Source organism: Scyliorhinus canicula, chromosome 13 (genome assembly GCF_902713615.1).
Source record: "Scyliorhinus canicula chromosome 13, sScyCan1.1, whole genome shotgun sequence".
NCBI lineage: Eukaryota > Metazoa > Chordata > Chondrichthyes > Carcharhiniformes > Scyliorhinidae > Scyliorhinus > Scyliorhinus canicula.
In genome coordinates, this window is record NC_052158.1 from 12017929 (window position 1) to 12026428 (window position 8500).

General features: G+C 42.2%; 1 long non-coding RNA gene across 1 annotated transcript; it reads right to left on the reverse strand.

Moving 5' to 3' along the window:
- Positions 1-2529: 2529 nt before the first annotated feature.
- On the reverse strand, positions 2530-5081 carry LOC119975441. Its single transcript, XR_005462763.1, has 2 exons — positions 4895-5081; positions 2530-3612 (listed from the first exon to the last, which is right to left on the reverse strand). It is a non-coding gene; the product is annotated as an uncharacterized LOC119975441 (long non-coding RNA).
- Positions 5082-8500: the final 3419 nt, after the last annotated feature.

Consider the following 8500-nt stretch of genomic DNA (forward strand, 5'->3'; position numbering starts at 1 on the left):
TTTAAACTGTGGCCCCACACAAGAAACATCCTCTGGGTATCCACCCTATAAAATCCTGTGGTGACTTAATATATAATTCTCTATACTCCCAAGGATTTTGATCTAACCTGTTCAACCTTTCATCATATGTAAGACAACTCCTAAATCCCGGAATAAGGTGAGTGAATCTTAGCAGAACTGCACACAGTAATCCAGATGTGGTCTCTCTAAGGCCACAGCCATCGTAAAACTTCACAAATGTTTTATTTAATTCTTCTTGCAATAAATGTCAAAATTCCATTTGTCCTCTGACTCGCTTGCTGATCCTCCATACTAAAATGTGGTGATTCATATACCAGGACACCTGGAAAACACTGTGCACCAAGTTCTGCAATCTTTCTCCATTGGAACAATATGCTGCTTTTCTATTCTTCCCGACAAAAGTGAACAAGTTCACATTTACTCTCGGTCATTTTTTCAGCCACTCGTTTAGCCTGTCTATATCCCATTACAGGACCCCAGCTCCTCGTCAACTTCCTTTCATACCTGCCTGGTGTTTCTGGCAAATCTATTGGCAAGTCATTTGTATAGATTGTAAATGGCTGAGGACCCTGCATTGATCCCTGTGACACTCCATTAATTACAATTTACCAATCTGGAAAAGACCCATTTATGTAGACGCTCATGCTCTGGAGCGGGTACAAAGGAGATTCAATAGGATGGTACCTGGGATGGAGCTTATGAGCTAAATGGAGAGATTGGATAGTCTTGGATTATTTTATTTGGAGCAGAGAAGGCACCAGGGGTACGATTGAGGTGTATAAGATTGAGGGATTTTGACAGGGTAAATAGGAAGCAACTGTTCCCCTTGGTTGAGGGATCAATCACAAGGGGGCATAGATTTATGGTAAGGGGATTCGAGAAAAATAATTTTCACACAGAAGATGGTGATAATCTAGAATGCACTTCCCAGGGAGGTAAAGGAGGCTGGAAACTTCACAACCTTAAGCACTTGCATGACTACTTGAAAGAACATTGCAGTCCAGGATATGGGACAAGTGCTGGTAAAGTGGGATTAGTGTGAGATTTGGGATAGCAGTCTTGATGGCTGAAGGGCCTTTTCTGCGCTGTATGATTCTACTTCCTGTTAGCCAACCAATCATTTACCCATATCAAAAAGTTACCCCCTACACCATGTGCATTTTATGCAGTAACCTCTGATGTGGGACCTTATTGCTATTTGGATATCCAAGTACACAACCACCAGAATGTTGAATTCCTTACTGATCCAAGACTTTAATTTGACTTGTTGTCTTATATTGATGGCTTATAGTTTTTATCTCTCACACAAATAGAAACTGCCTGTGTCTACCCTATCAAACCTTTTTAGCATTTTTACCTCTGAACTTTCACCTTTCATCAGTAATGGGTCTCGGCTGTTCCTCATCTCATTGCACATATAATCTTGCATAAGACCATGTATCCTTTTTGTGTCTGATTAACTTATTTAATATTTTCCTTGAATTTTTAATGTGCGACTGTCATTCATAAACTTAACTTCATTTCTAATTTATGAATCTCATTGCAAAATATTAAATCAAAGTAATCATTATTTCTGCCACTTTGCTATCTGTGGTTTTTTCCTGTTCTTACCTTCATCTTATTCCTAGCCTGACTTATTTTTATTGAATATTTAACATTTTCATGTAAACTCAATTTCATGGTTCCTCTTTTTTGACCTTCTTAATCTCTTCTCATTCTCTCTCCTGCCGTCCATGTACTTAGTTTCGCCTCTCTCCTCACCCTTATTCTTTTCTCGTGTCTTCATTTCTCCATGGTACTCATTGGAGTTGTATTTGATTTGATTATTTAGCAGAATATTTTTTTCCTTGTTCAATGTACATTATTCTTATCCAATGTCACGATCCATTTTATTTTTCCAAACTTCCATTCCGAGCCTCTCAATCTTTGCCTCCCTCCAATCTGTTACCCGAGTCTTCCTCATGCCTTTGACGTTCTCCATTATTAATTTAAAGCACATTGAGATTGTCACTTACGCCTGCATGCTCCCTGAATTTTATTTCTCTTGCCCACTCTGTTGAAAATCCCCATGGTTATTTTTCCATTTTCTTTTGAAACTAACTTCCTTAATTTACCTGTATGTTTCTTCCTCACCTCCCTCCCATTGTTAGATTGTAGAGTATACCTATTTGTATGATTGCTCCTTTATTATATTTCATTCTTATCTACATTGTTTAATTTGATGGATTTGTTGATAATATTGTTTAAGTACAAATAAATTACATCCTCATTTTTTCCTTCATGATCTTTCCTAAGTATATTACACCTTAAATTCGCAGTTGTGATTTTTTTTTTTTGCAGAAATGAATCGAGTGCCTACTCTATCTGATTCCTCGTAACATATAATTGCCTCCAGTAGCTGTTTCAGTACAGACTCTGATCCAGCAATATAATTCAACGATGAATTCCAGGCACTTCATAATTCCTCAAATCAACTTGCCCTGTCACCGATAAATACTAGAAACTGTATTTAAAGGAAAGCCGATTACTTTTATTTTTCAATTTATACAGAATATCAAACTCTAGCCTAGGTTATAGGTGTTATTCACTTCAGTCAAAACAATCCCCATGGTCCAGTCCTGAATATGATTCGGAGCAGTGATAACAGCAGAATCCAAAATGCAGTCACTTGTGAACTCTGCCGTGTCTCTGCAGGTTGGATAGAAAAGTGAATCTCATCCCACACACCGAGCAAGTGAATGGCCTCTCTCCAGTATGAACTCCCTGGTGTATCAACAGATTTGATGATCGAGTGAATCCCTTCCCACACTCCGAGCAGGTGAATGGCCTCTCCCCAGTGTGAATGTGTTGATGTGTCAGCAATTCCCTTTTGGATTTAAAGCTTTTCTCACAGTCAGAACATTTAAAAGGTCTCTTATCGGTATGAACACGTTGGTGGTCAACAAGGGTGGATGAATTAGTGAATGCCTTTCCACACAGAGAGCAGATGAATGGCCTCTCCCCAGTGTGAATGCGTTGGTGCCTAATCACATCATGTCTTCTTTTAAAGCTCTTCCCACAATCGGAACATTTAAAAGGTCTCTTATCAGAGTGAACCCGTTGGTGTTCAATGAGATGAGAGTACTGACTGAATCCTTTCTCGCAGAAGGAGCAGATGAACGGCCTCTCCCCGGTGTGAATGCGCTGATGAGTTTCCAGCTCACATGGGTAACTGAATGCCTTCCCACAGTCCCCACATTTCCACGGTTTCTCCATAGTGTGAGTGTCCTTGTGACTATGATAGTTAAAGTCTTGGCCACTCACGGAACACACGTATGCTTTTTACCCAATGTGGATAGTATTGTGGTTTTGGAGGCTGGGATTCTCACTCATTCCACAGTCAATGCAGTAGAACACTCACGTGTGTATGTTCAGGTGTTTTTACAGTCAGACTGATATTTGAAATAATTTCCCACACACAGGATAGACATTTCTCCTTCGACTTTTCAAAGATCAATGATATCTAGGTCCTGCTGAATCGATTGACTTTGTTAGATCTTGGATATATTTGGTTTGAGAGTCTGCTTGGTAAAATCCTCCCCTTCGAATACCCTGGAAAGAAGTTTACAAAAGTAATCACTTTTAGTATAAGGGAGATATTGAGAACAGACAAATCTAGTTTCAATGGAACAATATTTCCTCTGCTGTTTACGAAAGGCTGTTTAATCTTCATCCCATATACTGTCCCTCCTCCCTGTGCTGAAATCTTAAACAATGGCACTATCTGCACCAGTTCACGCTCCATCCTTTGCTCTACTCTGGGCTATGTTCAGTATTCCAGCTCTTGAGGTCAGATGAGGATGAAATCAAGGAATGCATGATCTTCTGCTGAGCTGAAATCTCCCCTTCCTGTAACAGTTTTCAAAACCCATCACTGTCAGTCCAGTATAGAAATTCACAACATTCTCTTCTGCTGGCTCAAGACAATCGTACATAAGTACATCCTGAATGTCAACTCCCCCCTGCTCCACCTGACGCACATCATTTCAACGTAAAGTAATTTAAGTAAAGCCACCATTGTCCCAGATGATCGTAGGCTGCTTGTTCCATTGAAGGGGAGAGCTGACTGGTGATTATTTAACCCGAGGATCACCACTCCCCAGTTGATGAGGGGCATGTTGAGAAGCCGGTACAGAAATTGAATCTGCACTATTGGCCTCAGCCTGCATCCCAAAACCAGCTGTCGAGCCAACTGAGCTAACCCAGCCCACATCTCAAATGTACCAAGAGGATAAAAACGGCTGCTGGAATCTGAAAAAACCCCAGAAAATACTGGACAAACTTAGCAGATCTGACATCTGTGGAGAGAGGACAGAGATGATGTCTCGAGACTGGATGACCTTTGAAAATAGGATGTTATTTATACTATTTGGGAGGAGGGGGGGGGGTGAATGGTGTGTGATGGGGGGGGGGGGAGTGGCATGGGGGGGGGGGGGAGTGGCATGGGGGGGTTGGTGAACGCCACGGGGGTGGATAAATGGTCTGCCAGAGGTGGTGAGGGACAAAGATGTTGTGGACAAAAAATGTCAAGGGAATTTCTCGTTCACAGCTTTGACAAAGGGTCATCCACACTCAAAACGTTAGCCCCATTCTCTCTCCACAGATTGAGTCACTGCTGAGAATGATCCCATTTTCTGTTTTTGATCCCTATGTACCAAGTGGCTTCTCTCCCGCAGTTGGGAAGGCCCTGAAGCCCAACCCATTCACTGCTCCTGCACCAAGATGGCTGCCGAGCGACCCTTTCCCTCCTCTTCCAAGATGGTGGCCGCTAACACGGGCCTGTTCCAGGAACAAAGACCTAGAGCTGTAAATGCTGGACCTGTAGGGCAACAACCTGATTTACGGCCGCCACGAAACGTTTCCGGCGTATCCCTGTCCATCCGCCGGTGGTATCGCTCCCTCCGGCCCTGCCTGCTCCCCGTTGCCGACTGCAGCCCAAACAAACAAACAAGCCGCTGCTCCGTCGCTACCACTTATCCTGCGCATGCTCCAAACACTTCCCGCCCCAACGCCTGCGCACTGCCCTCTGACGTAACCAAATGACATTCTTGACCGCGCGGGATGTTGGGTAAAATCACTACCTCAGAAATTCCCAATCAGGTTGGAGTGATTTTGAATGACAGAATTGTGACGACACAGAAGGAAGCCATTCGGCCCATCCTGTCCCCAACAGATCTGCAAATAAACATCATAACAGAGTGCCATTCATTCCCCTGCTTTTTCCTGTACCGATGCACAAGGTTTCTATTCAAATAATCATCGAATGCCCGCTTGAACTCCTTGATTGCACCTGACCACCACACTTTCCAGGCAGTGAATTCCAGATCCTAACCACTCCTTCAGTGAAAATATTTTTTTCTCACATTATATTTACTTCTCTGTGCAAATCATAGAATCCCTACAGTGCAGAAGGAGGTCATTCGGCCCATCGAGTCTGCACCAATTCTTCAAATGAACACTTTACCCATGTCCACTCCCCCATCATCCCTTAACCCCATAACCTAACTTGCACTTCCCGGGACACTAAGTAGCAATTTAGCATGGTCAATCCACCTAACCCGCATATCTTGGGACTGTGGGAGGAAACTGGAGGAAACTTGCGCATACACTGGGAGAATATACAAACTTCACACAGACAGTGACCCAAGGCTGGAATTGAACCCGGGTCCCTGCTGCTGAGGGCAGTGCTGACCATTGTGCCACCATGCCAACGCTTAATCACTTTAAGTCTGTCCCCTCTCGGTCTTTATATTTTTACAAGGGGGACCAGACTTTCTCCCAACTGTCTGTCTGAAGGTTCTCCCCATATCTGTGTGGGTTTCCTCCGGGTGCTCCGATTTCCTCTCACAAGTCCCGAAAGACATGATGTTAGGTCATTTGGACATTCTGTATTCTCCCTCAGTGTGCCCGAACAGGTGCCGGAATGTAGCGACGAGGGACTTTTCATAATAACTTCATTGCAGTGTTAATGTGAGCCTACTTGTGACAATAATGATTATTATTATTATACTACTCTGTCCAGCCCTCATGATTTTGAACATTTCTATCAAGACTGGGACCGCAGGTCTAATCAAAAAAATTAGGAATCAAATTGCACAGAACCCGAATGCACAGAACTTCCATCATCCACAAGAAATAGGAGAATGGGAAATTGTGCAGAATCCAGCATCCCCAAAGGAGAGGCAATACAAGCAAAATCCAACAGTTACATGTGATTCACCAGTGTACCTATAGTTGGGATGAACAAGAGAATTTCTTCCCATGCATACTGTATTAAAGTAACCCCTCTCCAGTAAGAATGTACTGATCACGTATCAAATTATTTGAACTAAAATAGGATGTTAGCAGGTGGGAAAACTGAATGAATTTCTTTGCACGTATCTGAATGATCTCCTCCATCTTGCTGCTTTGTACATGAATGGGATGACTGAGTACACTCCTTTCCTTGTCTAGCTAATGAGCACTCAATCCCTGACTGTATGTTTTTTCAAACTCAGATGAACAACTGAATGCCTGCTGACAGTTAACAACATTAACAAACAACATGTATTTGCAAAACACCTCTGTCATCGCAAGAATATTCCAAAGCCTGTACATGGCAAAATTAAGTTCTTTTGAAAGGTCATTGATCTGAAACATTAAGGGTGGGATACTCTTTTGGTCGATGTGGAAATTGGGAAACATGATTGAACAGAGAATCTGTTCCGATGCTGAAATCACAGCGGGCGCCAATTTGGCACCAAATCAATGGGCCAAATGGCCTCTTTCGGCGCTGTAAATTCTCTGACTGTATGACTATGAAATGCACAGCAAGGGAGTTGGTGCAAGAAGGAAGCTTCTAGATTCTTTGGATTTTGGGGCAGGTGGAGCAATGGGACATATTCAGAGGGAATAAAAACAGGAAGTAGTGTTAGAAACGAAAACCAGTGAACATAAAGTGAAATCTAAGACTAATAACCCTCTGAGAGGGAAAGTAATCTGCCATTTCTGTTTTAATTGTGCCTCTGATTCTAACACCTTCTTTAAACGTAACATTATCTCAATGTCCATACTGCCAAGTTCACCTTGGGATTGTATATGTTTCAATCAGATTATTATACTGTTGTTCAATAATCATGGATATCCTGCTCAAAAAGGCAGGACTGGGCACTGGGAAGGCAAAAAGGAGGTGTCTGACTATTCAGAAACCGTTGCAGTATTAAAAATGTGGAATGTTCCAGGTGGATCAAACACAAAAGCTTTTTGAAGAGAGCTAAGGATGTATTGTGGCCAGCCATTTACAGACTGATACAAAATGGCCAGCAAAGAAAGGACACTTTTCTGGTTTGATGGGAAATGTGGAAATGAAGACATTTATTGTCTTTAATTTTATGACCAGCCATAAGGAGTCAACAGGATACTGAACAATAAATGTCTTCAAGGGAAAAACTAACATGCCTAAAAAGGAATGGGACCCCTGAGTCTGTCAGCGGGCTGGATTCTGCATCCTCGTCACAGTTCACCTTCCCATCCAACTTGGTATCATCTGCAAACTTTGAGATGTTACATTTTGGTCCCTCGTCCAAATCATTAATATATGTTGTGAATATCTGGGGTCCAAGCACTGATCCCTGTGGCACCCCTGCCAGTTTGAAAAGGATCCATTAATTCCTACTCTTTGTTTCCTCTCTAACAACCTGTTTTCTATCCACCTCAATATACTTCCCCAATCTGATGCACTTAAATCTTGCACAATAATCTCTTATGCAGGACTGTGTCAAAGGTCTTCTTAAAGTCCAGCTACACCACATCGACTGGCTCCCCCTTGTCAACTGTACTATCTGCATTCGCAAAGAATTGCAACAGATTTGCCAAGCCTGATTTCCCCTTCATAAATCCATGTTGACTGTGATTGATCCTGCCACTACTTTCTAAATGTTTTGCTAAAAAGTGCTTGATAATGGTTCAAGAATTTTCCTCATACCGATGTTAGGCTTATTGGTCGATAATTCTCTGTTTTCTCTCGACCTCCATTTTTGAATATTAGATGACATTAGCTACCCTCCAATCTGCAGGGACAGTTCCAGAATCCATAGAATCACAGAAGATGACCACCAATTCATCCACCATTTCGAGAGCCATCTCCTTAAACACTCTGGTATGCAGATTCTCAGACCTTGGGGATTTATCTGCCTTCAATCCTATCAATTTTTGCAGCATCATTTCTCCACTAATATTGATCCCCCTCAGTTCTTCCCTCTCACTAAACCTTTCATTCTCCAACATTTCTGGTATCTGATTTGTGTCATTTATTGTGAAGAATACAAAGTATGTATTCAATTGTTCAGCCATTTATTTGTCCATTATTATACATTCCCCTGTTTCTGTCTGTTGGGGGCCTACATTTATCTTTGCGTGAATGTTTGCGTTCCGTGAATTTTTGCTATTGCCTACCTACTGT